Source organism: Coregonus lavaretus, assembly GCF_964263955.1.
Source record: "Coregonus lavaretus genome assembly, chromosome: 37".
NCBI lineage: Eukaryota > Metazoa > Chordata > Actinopteri > Salmoniformes > Salmonidae > Coregonus > Coregonus lavaretus.
In genome coordinates, this window is record NC_140024.1 from 8,716,167 (window position 1) to 8,732,557 (window position 16,391).

A 16,391-nucleotide genomic window follows, 5' to 3' on the forward strand; every position below is an offset into this window, starting at 1 on the left:
GAGGTGGTAATTACCAGTTCTGAAGTCGTAAATACCAGTTGGATGCATTCACGTGCTTTGAACTTGATGAGAAATGTCGATTGGCTAATGGCCAACTAGCCCAAGATGTTCTCTTAAGGAGCCTACCGTTACATCTAAACCTGAATTGATTCTCAATTGCGATATGATTCTAGAAACATAAAGCCCTTTACTTTCATATCATAACAAAATAATTGCACAAACTCAAAAAATACACTTACTGTACACTGTTTTAACTGGCTTTATCACAGTTGCAGCCTACAGTATTTTTCAGTGACAACATGTTTCTGGTGGCCTTCTTCCGTTACACACAGGTGTTCGGAGTATGCTGGATAGTTCATTAGCACAGGTGGTCCTTCTGTCTTCAGTAAACACATGCTGTAACATGGAGATATGGCCGTATGGGAACACTAACCCTAACCCTATAAAGGTGTGTATCAATGTAACCTTTTGTTTTTGAAAATTATTTTTTGCTGATTTCAAATCAAATGTTATTTGTCACATGCGCCGAATACAACAGGTGTAGACCTTACAGTGAAATGCTTACTTACAAGCCCTTAACCAACAATGCAGTTTTAAGAAAAATAAGTGTTAAGTAAAAAATAGATAAGTAAAAATAAAAAAAGAAGAAAAATAAAAAACTAACAGTAAAATACCAGTACCGAGGCTATATACAGGGGGTACCGGTACCGAGTCAATGTGCGGGGGCACAGGTTAGTCAAGGTAATTGAGGTAATATGTACATGTAGGTAGAGGTAAAGTGACTATGCATAGATAATAAACAGAGAGTAGCAGCAGCGTAAAAGAGGGGGTGGGGTGGGGTGCAAATAGTCTGGGTAGCCATTTGATTAGCTGTTCAGGAGTCTTATGGCTTGGGGGTAGAAGCTGTTAAGAAGCCTTTTGGATCTAGACTTGGCGCTCCGGTACCGCTTGCCGTGCGGTAGCAGAGAGAACAGTCTATGTCAAGGGTGGCTGGAGTCTTTGGCAATTTTTAGGGCCTTCCTCTGACACCGTCTGGTATAGAGGTCCTGGATGGCAGGAAGCTTGGCCCCAGTGATGTACTGGGCCGTACGCACTACCCTCTGTAGTGCCTTGCGGTCGGAGGCCGAGCAGTTGCCATACCAGGCGGTGATGCAACCAGTCAGGATGCTCTCGATGGTGCAGCTGTAGAACTTTTTGAGGATCTGAGGACCCATGCCAAATCTTTTCTGTCTCCTGAGGGGGAATAGGCTTTGTCGTGCCCTCTTCACGACTGTCTTGGTGTGTTTGGACCATGATAGTTTGTTGGTGATATGGACACAAAGGAACTTGAAGCTCTCAACCTGCTCCACTACAGCCCTGTCGATGAGAATGGGGGCGTGCTCGGTCCTCCTTTTCCTGTAGTCCACAATCATCTCCTTTGTCTTGATCACATTGAGGGAGAGGTTGTTATCCTGGCACCACACGGCCAGGTCTGAGACCTCCTCCCTATAGGCTGTCTCATCGTTGTTGGTGATCAGGCCTACCACTGTTAATGATGGTGTTGGAGTCGTGCTTGGCCATGCAGTCATGGGTGAACAGGGAGTACTCATCCCTGAGGGGCCCCTGTGTTAAGGATCAGCATGGCAGATGTGTTGTTACCTACCCTTACCACCTGGGGGCGGCCCGTCAGGAAGCCCAGGATCCAGTTGCAGAGGGAGGTGTTTAGTCCTTAGCTTAGTGATGAGCTTTGAGGGCACCACGCTGTTGAACGCTGAGCTGTAGTCAATGAATAGCATTCTCACTTAGGTGTTCCTTTTGTCAGGTGGGAAAGGGCAGTGTGGAGTGCAATAGAGATTGCATCAACTGTGGATCTGTTGGGGCGGTATACAACTTGGAGTGGGTCTAGGGTTTCTGGGATAAGGGTGTTGATTTGAGCCATGACCAGCCTTTCAAAGCACTTCATGGCTACAGACATGGGTGCTATGGGTCAGTAGTCATTTAAGCAGGTTACCTTAGTGTTCTTGGACACAGGGACTATGGTGGTCTGCTTGAAACATGTTGGTATTACAGACCCAGTCAGGGACAGGTTGAAAATCTCAGTGAAGACACTTGCCAGATGGTCAGAGCATGCTCGGAGTACACGTCCTGGTAATCCGTCTGGCCCTGCGGCCTTGTGAATGTTGACCTGTTTGAAGGTATTACTCACATCCGCTACGGAGAGCGTGATCACACAGTCATCCAGAACAGCTGATGCTCTCATGCATGCTTCAGTGTTGCTTGCCTCGAAGCCAGCATAGAAATAATTTAGCTTGTCTGGTAGGCTCTTGTGACTCGGCAGCTCGCGGCTGTGCTTCCCTTTGTAGTCCGTAATAGTTTGCAAGCCCTGCCACACCCTATGGGGATGTTTTTCATCGGCAGGGACTGGGAAACTTGTCAGAATTGAATGAATGATGGATGGCGCTAAATACAGGGAAATTCTTGAGGGAAACCTAAGCATAATGCTAAAGCAACACTCAAGTGATTTAAGGGGAAACTTTTAAAGGTCTTGGAATGGCCTAGTCAAAGCCTAGACCTCAATCCAATTAAGCATCTGTGGTATGACTTAAAGATTGCTGTACACCAGCAGAACCCATCCAACTTGAAGGAGCTGGAGCAGTTTTGCCTTGAAGAATGGGCAGAAATCCCAGTGGCTAGATGTGCCAAGCTTATAGAGACATATCCAAAGAGACGTGCAGCTGTAATTGCTGCAAAAGGTGGCTCTACAAAGTATTAACTTTTGGGGGTGAATAGTTATGCACGCTCAAGTTTTCAGTTTTTTTGTCTTATTTCTTGTTTGTTTCACAAGAACAAATATGTTGCATATTGAAAGTGGTAGGCATGTTGTGTAAATCAAATGATACAAACCCCCCAAAAATCAATTTTAATTCCAGGTTGTAAATCAACAAAATAGGAAAAATCAGACAAGTCAAGCATTAATGTGGTTAGCGCCATATAAAATGTCATGTCAAAAAGGTTTGGTGCATAGACCGAGACCATTTCTATATATATGTTTTTTTTTTCTCACGAGGGTAGATCAGCTTTGCAGATAGATTGTAACTTCCATCAAGGTAATTATATAATATATATTTGCGAGAAAAAAAACATATGGGGGATTGGATGTGATGCAGACAATTACATTGATGGAAGTTACAATCTATCTGCAATATTAAAGCTGTTCTATTTTACACGTGGCACTGTCCAATCACAGAGCAGTTATTTGTAAAATGTTGCTCCCTGGTGGCAAAACCTGAGCTCCCCGTTGGCGCTTCATGGAAGAGCAATTAAAGGAATGTATAAGTACAGTGGCTTGCGAAAGTATTCACCCCCCTTGACATTTTTCCTATTATGTTGCCTTACAACCTGGAATTAAAATGGATGTTTTGGGGGTTTGTATCATTTGATTTACACAACATGCCTACCACTTTGAAGATGCAAAATAAGTTGTTTGAGAAACAAACAAGAAATAAGCAATTACAGCTGCAAGTCTCTTGGGGTATGGCTCTATAAGCTTGACACATCTAGTCACTGGGATTTTTGCCCATTCTTCAAGGCAAAACTGCTCCAGCTCCTTCAAGTTGGATGGGTTCCGTTGGTGTACAGCAATCTTTAAGTCATACCACAGATTCTCAAATGGATTGAGGTCTGGGCTTTGACTAGGCCATTCCAATTCATGTAAATGTCTCCCCTTAAACCACTCGAGTGTTGCTTTAGCAGTATGCTTAGGGTCATTGTCCTGCTGGAAGGTGAACCTCCGTCCCAGTCTCAAATCTATGAAGACTGAAACAGGTTTCCCTCAATAATTTTCCTGTATTTAGCGCCATCCATCCTTCCTTCAATTCTGACCAGTTTCCCAGTCCCTGCCGATGAAAAACATCACCACAGCATGATGCTGCCACCACCATGCTTCACTGTGGGGATGGTGTTCTCGGGGTGATGAGAGGTGTTGGTTTTGCACCAGACATAGCGTTTTCCTTGATGGCCAAAAAGTCTGACCAGAGTACCTTCTTCCATATGTTTGGCGAGTCTACCACATGGCTTTTGGCGAACACCAAACGTGTTTGCTTATTTTTTTCTTGAAGCAATGGCTTTTTTCTGGCCACTCTTCCGTAAAGCCCAGCTCTGTGGAGTGTACGGCTTAAAGTGGTCCTATGGACAGAAACTCCAATCTCCACTGTGGATCTTTGCAGCTCCTTCAGGGTTATCTTTGGTCTCTTTGTTGCATCTCTGATTAATGCCCTCCTTGCCTGGTCCGTGAGTTTTGGTGGGCGGCCCTCTCTTGGCAGGTTTGTTGTGGTGACATATTCTTTCCATTTTTTAATAATGGATTTAATGGTGCTCTGTGGGATGTTCAAAGTTTTGGATATTTTTTTATAACCCAACCCTGATCTGTACTTCTCCAAAACTTTGTCTCTGAACTGTTTGGAGAGCTCCTTGATCTTCATGGTGCCGCTTGCTTGTGGTGTTGCAGACTCTGGGGCCTTTCAGAACAGGTATATATATACTGAGATCATGTGATAGATCATGTGACACTTTATTTAACTAATTATGTGACTTCTGAAGGTAATTGGTTGCACCAGATCTTATTTAGGGGCTTCATAGCAAAGGGGGTGAATACATATGCACGCACCACCTTTCCGTTATTTATTTTGTTGACTTTTTTGAAATAAGTAATTTTTTTCATTTCACTTCACCAATTTGGACTATTTTGTGTTTATCCATTACATGAAATACAAATAAAAATCCATTGAAATTACAGGTTGTAATGCAACAAAATAGGAAAAGCACCAAGGGGGATGAATACCTTTGCAAGGCACTATATTAATAAACCATCTGCTGACAAAAGACCTCAACCAGTTACTTAGACACCGAGCAGATGTCCTTATACATAGAACAAGACAACATTTGCATCTAAATAGTGCACGACCTAGTCATTTACTCGATTTCAAACACTGCTTCAATTAAATTACCTAATGTGAGCTCTACTGCAAACCCAACTGAAATTAATAATACATTTCAGACATTTTATTCCAATTTGTACTGCTCAGATGTGACCTACAATGAACAAGCGTGTAATCGCTTTTAAACCCTTTACAGCTCCCACGCCTTTCCTCGGATGCCTTCCACTCATTAGATGCCTCTATAACACCGTCAGAGGTAAAAAAAATGTCACCCAAAATATGAATGAAGGTAAATCTCCGGGGCTGGATGGCATTCCACCTGAATTTTACATCACGTTCTGGCACCAATTAGGTCCACTCTTATTAGATATGGTTCACTCTGCTGTCACGAACGGTTCACTCCAAAAATGATAATATTGCTATTATTTCACTCTTTTTATAGAAGGACAAAGACCCTTCTGAATGTTTTAGCTACTATTGCCCCGTATCTCTGCTGAATGCAGAAATTAAACTTTATGCCAAGAGGTTGGCATCTCGCCTCAATCCCTTTATGACCATTGTAGTTCATAATGACCCAACAGGTTTTATAAAATCACGCCTCGCGGCTGATAATTTTCACCACCTCCATGTCATCGAAGCATCAGATAGTGTTGAGTCTCATAATGCAATAATGCTACTTGGCTAAATCCATAGAAAAAAAAAAATCATCCACATAGACTACAAGACCTAATCTATTACAATGTTTCTATGAAACAATCTAAATTAAGACTTGGCCCAGCCAATTTTCCATAATCTCGGTCTCCAGTTGGAGGGCGCCCTATCTCATTTCCCCTGTGGCATGACAATGGAGTGGACACACTTTCAGACATTTTTGGGGATGAGGGTATCCTTGCATTCCAAGACATCCAACAAAAGCACAACCTGCCTGGCACCTCGCTATTTTTCTACTTACAATTAGGTTTGGCTATGCGCGCTAATGGGGTACCTTGGGAAACTAAGCTTAACCTTCATCCCTTGATAAGGTACTGCTTGGATAAATAGGTCTCATCTCTGAAATGTATTCCCTTTTAGTAAAGACCTCATCCAAGATGCTTTCAATTAACGGATTGTGGAAAAAAGATCTACAATCATCCAACAATGTTATCAATTGGCAAACAATATGGCACAATTTAGCTCTATCTTCCAGAAATCCGAATCATATAAATTATATAAAATGAAAGCTAAACAATCACCTAATTGTGCTCTCACTCAGGGCACCTTCATTCGTATGATGTGGGAATGCCCAGGGGTAAAACAATTCTGGAATATGATCTGCCGTGTGCTCTTCATGTCACACCCTGAATCAGGGGACTCTTATATGTTGAGTCAGGGTGTGAATATTCTATGTTGTGTATAGCTATGTGAATGATCTAGTATGTGTAGATCTATGTTGGCCGGTGTGGTTCCCAATCAGAGGCAGCTGTCGCTCGTTGTCTCTGATTGGGGATCATACTTAGGCAGCCTATTGGCACTCGTTAGTTGTGGGATCTTGTTCCGTGAGTAGGCTTGTTTTGTGTTTCAGCCTTAGGACTTCACGTTTCGTTGGTTTGTCGTGTGTTTATCAGTGTAATAAACATGTACGCATTTCACGCTGCGCCTTGGTCTGACCCGTCCTTAAACGAACGTGACACTCCATTTTAATATAAAAAACAATGCTGTGATGGAAAATCGTATCGTGTCTAGTCGGCGTCACGGTAGCTAAAAGGACGCTAGCGTGCCGTTGGAAACCTCCTCATTCGCTGCCAGTGCTGGATTGGCTTTATTAAGCTTATACTGGCATAGCCAACATGGAATGCTCAGCTGCTAGGATGCATAACACCAAAGCAGAGAAAATGTTATGTTGTTATCCGGCTGTTGAGCAATTGAAATCTCTTTTGTAGGTAGACAACTCTGCTAGGGGTCCGGAGGTCCTGGATGGCGGATGGCTAGAGGGATTTCTCAATTTAACGCAATCTCATTATTTATTATTATTTATTTATTTTGCTTTCTCCCCTTTTGTGCCTATTCATATACTTTACTGCCAATGGATAATACTGTATATCTACAGTGCCTTGCAAAAGTATTCATCCCCCTTGGCGTTTTTCCTATTTTGTTGCAATACAACCTGTAATTTAAATGGATTGTAATTTGGATTTCATGTAATGGACATACTCAAAATAGTCCAAATTGGTGAAGTGGAATGAAAAAAATACAGTTGAAGTCGGAAGTTTACATACACCTTAGCCAAATACATTTAAACTCAGTTTCTCACAATTCCTGACATTTAATCCTAGTACAAATTCCATGTCTAAAGAATGTGAAATGTCAGAATAATAGTAGAGAGAATTATTTATTTCAGCTTTTATTTCTTTCATCACATTACCAGTGGGTCAGAAGTTTACATACAATCAATTAGTATTTGGTAGCATTGCCTTTAAATTGTTTAACTTGGGTCAAACATTTCGGGTAGCCTTCCACAAGCTTCCCACATTAAGTTGGGTGAATTTTGGCCCATTCCTCCTGACAGAGCTGGTATAACTGAGTCAGGTTTGTAGGCCTCCATGCTCGCACACACTTTTTCTGTTCTGCCCACAAATGTTCTATAGGATTGAGGTCAGGGCTTTGTGATGGCCACTCCAATACCTTGACTTTGTTGTCCTTAAGCCATTTTTCCACAACTTTGGAAGTATGCTTGGGGTCCATTTGGAAGACCCATTTGCGACCAAGCTTTAACTTCCTGACTGATGTCTTGAGATGTTGCTTCAATATATCCACAACATCTTCCTTCCTCATGATGCCATCTATTTTGTGAAGTGCACCAGTCCCTCCTGCAGCAAAGCACCCCCACAGCATAATGCTTCCACCCCGGTGCTTCACGGTTGGGATGGTGTTCTTCGGCTTGCAAGCAACCCCCTTTTTCCTCCAAACATAACGATGGTCATTATGGCCAAACAGTTCTATTTTTGTTTCATGAGACCAGATGACATTTCTCCAAAAAGTACAATCTTTGTCCCCATGTGCAGTTGCAAACCATAGTCTGGCTTTTTTTATGGCGGTTTTGGAGCAGTGGCTTCTTCCTTGCTGAGCGGCCTTTCTGGTTAGGTCGATATAGGACTTGTTTTACTGTGGTTATAGATACTTTTGTACCTGTTTCTTCCAGCATCTTCACAAGGTCCTTTGCTGTTGTTCTGGGATTGATTTGCACTTTTTGCACCAAAGTACGTTCATCTCTAGGAGACAGAACGCGTCTCCTTCCTGAGCGGTTTGACGGCTGCGTGGTCCCATGGTGTTTATACTTGCGTACTATTGCTTGTACAGATGAACGTAGTACCTTCAGGCATTTGGAAATTGCTTCAAGGATGAACCAGACTTGTGGATTCCTACAATTTTTTTTCTGAGGTCTTGGCTGATTACTTTGGATTTTCCCATGATGTCAAGCAAAGAGGCACTGAGTTTGAAGGTAGGCCTTGAAATACATCCACCTCCAAATGACTCAAATGACGTCAATTAGCCTATTAGAAGCTTCTAAAGCCATGACATTATTTTCTGGAATTTTCCAAGCTGTTTAAAGGCACAGTCAACTTAGTGTATGTAAACTTCTGATCCACTGGAATAGTGATACAGTGAATTATAAGTTAAATAATCTGTCTGTAAACAATTGTTAGAGAAATTACTTGTGTCATGCACGAAGTAGATGTCCTAACTGCCTTGCCAAAACTATAGTTTGTTAACAAGAAATTTGTGGAGTGGTTGAAAAACTAGTTTTAATGACTCCAACCTAAGTGTGTGTAAACTTCCGACTTCAACTGTAAGTTGTTTAAAAAAACTATAACAAATAAATAATGAAAAAGTGGTGCATGCATATGTATTCATGCCCTTTGCTACGACGCCCCTAAATAAGATCTGGTGCAACCAATTACCTTCAGAAGTCACATAATTAGTTAAAGAAAGTCCACCTGTGTGCAATCTAAGTGTTACATGATCTGTCACATGATCTCAGTATATATACACCTTTTCTGAAAGGTCCCAGAGTCTGCAACACCACTAAGCAAGGGGCACCACCTAGCAAGCGGCACCATAGAGACCAAGGAGCTCTCCAAACAGGTCAGGGACAAAGTTGTGGAGAAGTACAGATCAGGATTGGGTTATAAAAAAATATCCGAAACTTTTAACATCCCACGGAGCACCATTAAATCCATTATAAAAAAATTGAAAGAATATGGGACCACAACAAACCTTTCAAGACAGGGCCGCCCACCAAAACTCACGGACCAGGCAAGGAGGGCATTAATCAGATAGGCAACAAAGAGACCAAAGATAACACTGAAGGAGCTGCAAAGCTCCACAGCAGAGATTGGAGTATCTGTCCATAGTACCACTTTAAGCTGTACACAACACAGAGCTGGGCTTTACGGAAAAGTGGCCAGAAAAAAGCAAAAAATTAGCAAACACGTTTTGTGTTCGCCAAAAGGCATGTGGGAGACTTCCCATAAATATGGAAGAAAGTACTCTGGTCAGATTAGACTAAAATTGATCTTTTTGGCCATCAAGGAAAACGCTATGTCTGGCACAAAACCAACACCTCTCATCACCCCGAGAACACCATCCCCACAGTGAAGCATGGTGGTGGCAGCATCATGCTGTGGGGATGTTTTTCATTGGCAGGGACTGGGAAACTTGTCAGAATTGAAGGAATGATGGATGGCGCTAAATACAGGGAAATTCTTGAGGGAAACCTGTTTTTGTCTTCCAGAGATTTGAGACTGGGACGGAGGTTCACCTTCCAGCAGGACAATGACCCTAAGCATACTGCTAAAGCAACACTCGAGTGGTTTAAGGGGAAACATTTAAATGTCTTGGAATGGCCTAGTCAAAGTCCAAACCTCAATCCAATTGAGAATCTGTGGTATGACTTAAAGATTGCTGTACACCAGTGGAACCCAACCAACTGCTGGAGCAGTTTTGCCTTGAAGAATGGGCAAAAATCCCAGTGGCTAGATGTGCCAAGCTTATAGAGACATACCCCAAGAGACTTGCTGTGACACTCTGGCTCCGGGACTTTTATATTTGAGCCAGGGTGTATTTGTTTTGTTGGGTTTTGGTTTGGTTATGTTGGGTTTTGGGTGTATTTCTATGTTTGCAGTTCTGTGGGGTTTATGTCTAGGTTTGGTCAATGACTCCCAATCGGAGGTAACGAGTGTCAGCTGTCGGCTCGTTATCTCTGATTGGGAGCCATATTTAATCTGATTGTTTTCCTGTGGGAATTGTGGGTTTTTGTTCCGTATCAGTATTTTGTCACTGTTGGACTTCACTATCGTCTTTTGTTTGTAGTTACGTGCTTTCTTTATTAAAGTCATCATGTTCACTCAACGCGCTGCGTATTGGTCTGCTCCCTTTATAGACGATCGTGACAGAAAAACCCACCATAAAAGGACCAAGCAGCGTGTCAAGCGGCAACAGGATTTATGGACGCCTATCAAGGATTCATGGACATGGGAGGAGATACTGGATGGAAAGGGTCCTTGGGCACAACCGGGAGAATATCGCCGCCCTCGTGAAGAGCTGGAGGCAGCTAAAGCCGAGAGGAGGTGGTATGAGGAGGCAGCACGGAGTCGAGGCTGGAAGCCCGTGGGTACTACCCAAAAATTTCTTGGGGGGGGGCTAAAAGGGAGTGTGGCGAAGTCAGGTAGGAGACCTGCGCCTACTCCCTGGACTGACCGTGGAGAGCGAGAGTACGGGCAGACACCGTGTTACGCAGTAGAGCGCATGGTGTCTCCTGTACGCAGGCATAGCCCGGTTCGGTACATTCCAGCTCCACGTATCGGCCGGGCTAGATTGAGCATTGAGCCGGATGTCATGAAGCCGGCCCAACGCATCAGGCCACCAGTGCGTCTCCTCGGGCCGGCTTACATGGCACCAGCCTTACGCATGGTGTCCCCGGTTCGCCTACATAGCCCGGTGCGGGTTATTCCTCCTTCCCGTACTGGTCGGGCGACGGGGAGTATACAACCAGGTAAGGTTGGGCAGGCTCAGTGCTCAAGGGAGCCAGTACGCCTGCACGGTCCGGTATTTCCGGCGCCACCTCCCCGCTCCAGTCCAGTACCACCAGTGCCTACACCACGCACCAAGCCTCCTGTGTGTCCCCAGAGTCCTGTGCGTCCTGTTGCTGCTCCCCGCACTAGCCCTGAGATGCGTGTCCTCAGCCCGGGACCACCAGTTCCGGCACCACGCACTAGGCCTTATGTGCGTCCCCAGGGTCCAGCATGCCCTGTTGCTACTCCCCGCACTAGCCCTGAGATGCGTGTCCTCAGCCCGGGACCACCAGTTCCGGCACCACGCACTAGGCCTTATGTGCGTCCCCAGGGTCCAGCATGCCCTGTTGCTACTCCCCGCACTAGCCCTGAGATGCGTGTCCTCAGCCCGGGACCACCAGTTCCGGCACCACGCACTAGGCCTTATGTGCGTCCCCAGGGTCCAGCATGCCCTGTTGCTACTCCCCGCACTAGCCCTGAGATGCGTGTCCTCAGCCCGGGACCACCAGTTCCGGCACCACGCACTAGGCCTTATGTGCGTCTCGGCCGGCCAGAGTCTGCCGTCTGCCCAACGGCGCCTGAACTGCCCGTCTGCCCAACGGCGCCTGAACTGCCCGTCTGCCCAACGGCGCCTGAACTGCCCGTCTGCCCAACGGCGCTTGAACTGCCCGTCTGCCCAACGGCGCCTGAACTGCCTGTCTGCCCAACGCCGTCTGAACTGTCCGTCTGCCAAGCGCTGCATAAGCCGCCCGTCTGCCATGAGCCTTCAGAGCCGTCCGCCAGACCGGAGCCGCTAGAGCCTTCCGCCAGACAGGATCAGCCAGAGCCTTCCGCCAGACAGGATCAGCCAGAGCCTTCCGCCAGACAGGAGCCGCTAGAGCCTTCCGCCAGACAGGATCAGCCAGAGCCTTCCGCCAGACAGGATCAGCCAGAGCCTTCCGCCAGACAGGATCAGCCAGAGCCTTTCGCCAGACAGGATCAGCCAGAGCCTTCCGCCAGACAGGATCAGCCAGAGCCTTCTGCCAGACAGGATCAGCCAGAGCCTTCAGCCAGCCATGAGCAGCCAGATCCTTCAGCCAGCCATGAGCAGCCAGATCCGTCGGCCAGCCATGAGCAGCCAGATCCGTCGGCCAGCCATGAGCAGCCAGATCCGTCGGCCAGCCATGAGCAGCCAGATCCGTCAGCCAGCCATGAGCAGCCAGATCCGTCAGACAGCCATGAGCAGCCAGATCCGTCGGCCAGCCATGAGCAGACAGATCCGTCGGCCAGCCATGAGCAGCCAGATCCGTCGGCCAGCCATGAGCAGCCAGATCCGTCAGCCAGCCATGAGCAGCCAGATCCGTCAGCCAGCCATGAGCAGCCAGATCCTTCAGCCAGCCATGAGCCGTCCAGCCAGGATCCGCCAGAGCCGTCCAGCCAGGATCCGCCAGAGCCAGCCAGCCAGGATCCGCCATTGAGTCCGGTGCTGTCCCTTAGCCCGGTGCTGCCCCTTATCCTGGTGCTGCCCCTTAGTCCGGTACTGCCCCTTAGTCCGGTGCTGCCCCTTAGTCCGGTGCTGCCCGTTAGTCCGGTGCCGCCCCTTAATCCAGTGGGGTTTAGTTGGGGGGTGGTCATATGGAGGAGGCTACGGAAGCGGATAGTGACTAAGGTGGGGTGGGGACCACGACCAGGGCCAGAGCCGCCACCGTGGACAGACGCCCACCCAGACCCTCCCATAGACTGTATGCTGGTGCGCCCGGAGTTCGCACCTTTAGGGGGGGGTACTGTGACACTCTGGCTCCGGGACTTTTATATTTGAGCCAGGGTGTATTTGTTTTGTTGGGTTTTGGTTTGGTTATGTTGGGTTTTGGGTGTATTTCTATGTTTGCAGTTCTGTGGGGTTTATGTCTAGGTTTGGTCAATGACTCCCAATCGGAGGTAACGAGTGTCAGCTGTCGGCTCGTTATCTCTGATTGGGAGCCATATTTAATCTGATTGTTTTCCTGTGGGAATTGTGGGTTTTTGTTCCGTATCAGTATTTTGTCACTGTTGGACTTCACTATCGTCTTTTGTTTGTAGTTACGTGCTTTCTTTATTAAAGTCATCATGTTCACTCAACGCGCTGCGTATTGGTCTGCTCCCTTTATAGACGATCGTGACACTTGCAGCTGTAATTGCTGCAAAAGGTGGCTCTACAAAGTATTGACTTTGAGGGGGTGAATAGTTATGCACGCTCAAGTTTCTGGTTTATTTGTCTTATTTCTTGTTTGTTTCACAATATAAAATATTTTGCATCTTCAAAGTGGTAGGCATCTTGTGTAAATCAAATGATACAAACCCACAAAAAATCTATTTTAATTCCAGGTTGTAAGGCAGCAAAATAGGAAAAATGCCAAAGTGGTGAATAATTTCGCAAGCCACTGTAGCTAGGAGTAATACTGGCTTTTCCTCCTGTTCCTCTGTTTCCAGAGTGATGGTTCACATTGTAGCTCATGAGGAGGGTCTGGAACACCACCTAAGGCCCTATGTGAAGGTACAATACAATCTCTACACTAAACTAACCTTACACCTCAAATACCATATACCACCTCATCGTACTGATCTCATATTCATAATTGAGAGCTTTTTAAGGGAAATTTCACTGCTGCTCTATTTCACTATATATGACCATTAATATGTTAACATAAAATATGTGTAATAAAAAAAAGATTTCCTCACTACACGTAGATACAAGCGTTTTTGCATCTCATCGGTAGAAACAGGCCAGCTACATTCCTGGTTGTAAGCAAACCACAATATACAGAATTCATAGCAATGTCAGGATGTGGAGGACCACCCCGTGGAGGAAATATCAAAATGTCTGTGTTTGTAGCCAGCACTTTCAGACAGAGTATTTTGAAACGGAACTGAAGTCTCAATTGTTGGGGTTGCCATTTTGTCGAACGCTAGTGATGCTATTCCATAGATATTTCCCTTCACTTAAAAGAGGAAAACATCTGATCAGCTAACATCAGGTAGCTGATGTTACCTATCTAACTAGCTAGCGAACTACATTTGTTTATCTAAACCAAACTCTAGCTAGCTAGCTTTCATAATACGCTGCCTAGACATTCCACAGCATATCAATGTAATTGGCCAGCTGGTGATGTGATTTGTAACTTTGCAAGCTAACACTAGCTTCGTTAGGTTGCGTTAGCTAGCTAACCAACTACCGCAGAGGCTAAAGTGACTGTCTTCTATTTAGAGTCCGATCCCATCAACATCTGCAGAGGCATCAACATCAAGCTCAACAACAGGAACTAGTGTATGTCACCTTCTAAAATCTTACTAAAATCTACTCAGTGGTGTAAAAAGTACTCAATTGTTATACTTCAGTAAAAGTAAAGATACCTTAATAGAAAATGTTTCAAGTAAAAGTAAAAGTTACCCAGTAAAATACTACTTTAGTAAAAGTTTGAAAGTATCTGGTTTTAAATGTACTTAATAAGTACAGTGGTAGAAAAAGCACTCAATTGTCATACTTGAGTAAAAGTAAGTGCTATACATCAAATTTTGGGCAAACCAGACAACACGATTCTCTTTTTTTTTTTCTTCTTACAGACAGACAGTGGCACGCTCCAACACAGAAACGCAGTATTTGTGTTTAGTGAGTCCGCCAGATCAGAGGCAGTAGGAATGAAAATAAGTTATATTGATAGGTGCATGAATTGGACAATATGTACTGTATGAGCATTCTAAATGTAAAAAGTACTTTTTGGTGTCAGGGAAAATGTATGGGAGTAAAAAGTACATATTTTCTTTAGGAATGTAGTGGAGTAAAAGTAAAAGTAGTCAAAAATATAAATAGTAAAGTACAGATACCAGAAAAATTACTTAACCCATTAGTCTAAACCCTGTCTAATCCGGGGAGGGGGGGGGGGGGGAAGACATGTATTTAAGTCCTTAAACGGTCTCCATACAGTACCTTCGGAAAGTATTCAGACCCCTTGACTTTTTTTCACATTTTGTTACGTTACTGCCTAAATAAATAAAAACTCCTCCTAATTATGTGACTTCTGAAGGTAATTGGTTGCACCAGATCTTATTTAGGGGCTTCATAGCACAGGGGGGTGAATACATATGCACGCACCACTTTTCCGTTATTTATTTGTTCGAATTTTTTGAAACAACATTTTTTTCATTCCACTTCACCAATTTTGACTATTTTGAGTATGTCCATTACATGAAATCCAAATAACAATCCATTTAAATTACAGGTTTGTCACGATCGTTGAGAGACGGGTCAGACCAAGGTGCAGCGTGGTATGCATACATATTTATTAATAAAGATAAACACTTGACAAAACAACGTAACGTGAAGTCCTATGGGCTATACTCACAACAAGCCAAACCAGAACACAAACAAGATCCCACATCTAAGGTAGGCAACCAGGCTACTTAAGTATGATCCCCAATCAGAGACAACGAGCTACAGCTGCCTCTGATTGGGAATCACACCCGGCCAAACATAGAATTACAAATACTAGAATCCAACATAGAAATACAATAACATAGATCTCAAACTGAACTCCCACCCAACCAACAAGAGTTCTCTAGGTCAGGGCGTGACAGTACTCCCACCCCCCCCCCCCCCCAAAGGTGCGTATTCCGGCCGCACCAACCTGATTCATTAGGAGAGGGTCCGGGTGGGCATTCAGCCTCGGAGGCGGCTCCGGCTCCGGGCGTGACGACCTCTCCCTCTCTGCCTCCCCGTTGCGCCCCTGGTCTGGCCTGGACCTCGGCGCGATGCTTCCCCTCTCCTTCCTCCCATGATGCACCAAGCCCCGTCTGGACCCTGGTGTGGGAGACCCCGAACCTGGAGAGGGGCTGACATCTGGGCCTGGAGTAGAGCCGCTGACCGGAGCTGGACTTGGCACCGGTGGAGCGGACTGCTCTGGCTCCGGAGTGGAGCCGCTGACTGGAGTTGGACTGGGCACCGGTGGAGAGGACTGCTCTGGCTCCAGAGTGGATCCGCTGACCAGAGCTGGACAAGGCACCGGTGGAGCGGACTGCTCTGACTCCGGAGTGGAACCGCTGACTGGAGCTGGACTGGGAACACGCACCACTGGTTTGGTGCGGGGAGCAGGTACGGGGCGTACCGGGCTGGCGACACGCACCACTGGTTTGGTGCGGGGAGCAGGTACGGGCCGTACTGGACTGGATACGCGCACCACTGGTTTGGTGCGAGGAGCAAGTATGGGGCGTACCAGGCTGGCGACATGCACCACTGGTTTGGTGCGGGGAGCAGGTACGGGGCGTAACGGGCTGGCGACACGCACCACTGGTTTGGTGCAGGGAGCAGGTACGGGCCGGACTGGACTGGATACACGCACCACTGGTTTGGTGCGGGGAGCAGGTATGGGGCGTACCGGGCTGGCGACACGCACCACTGGTTTGGTGCGAGGAG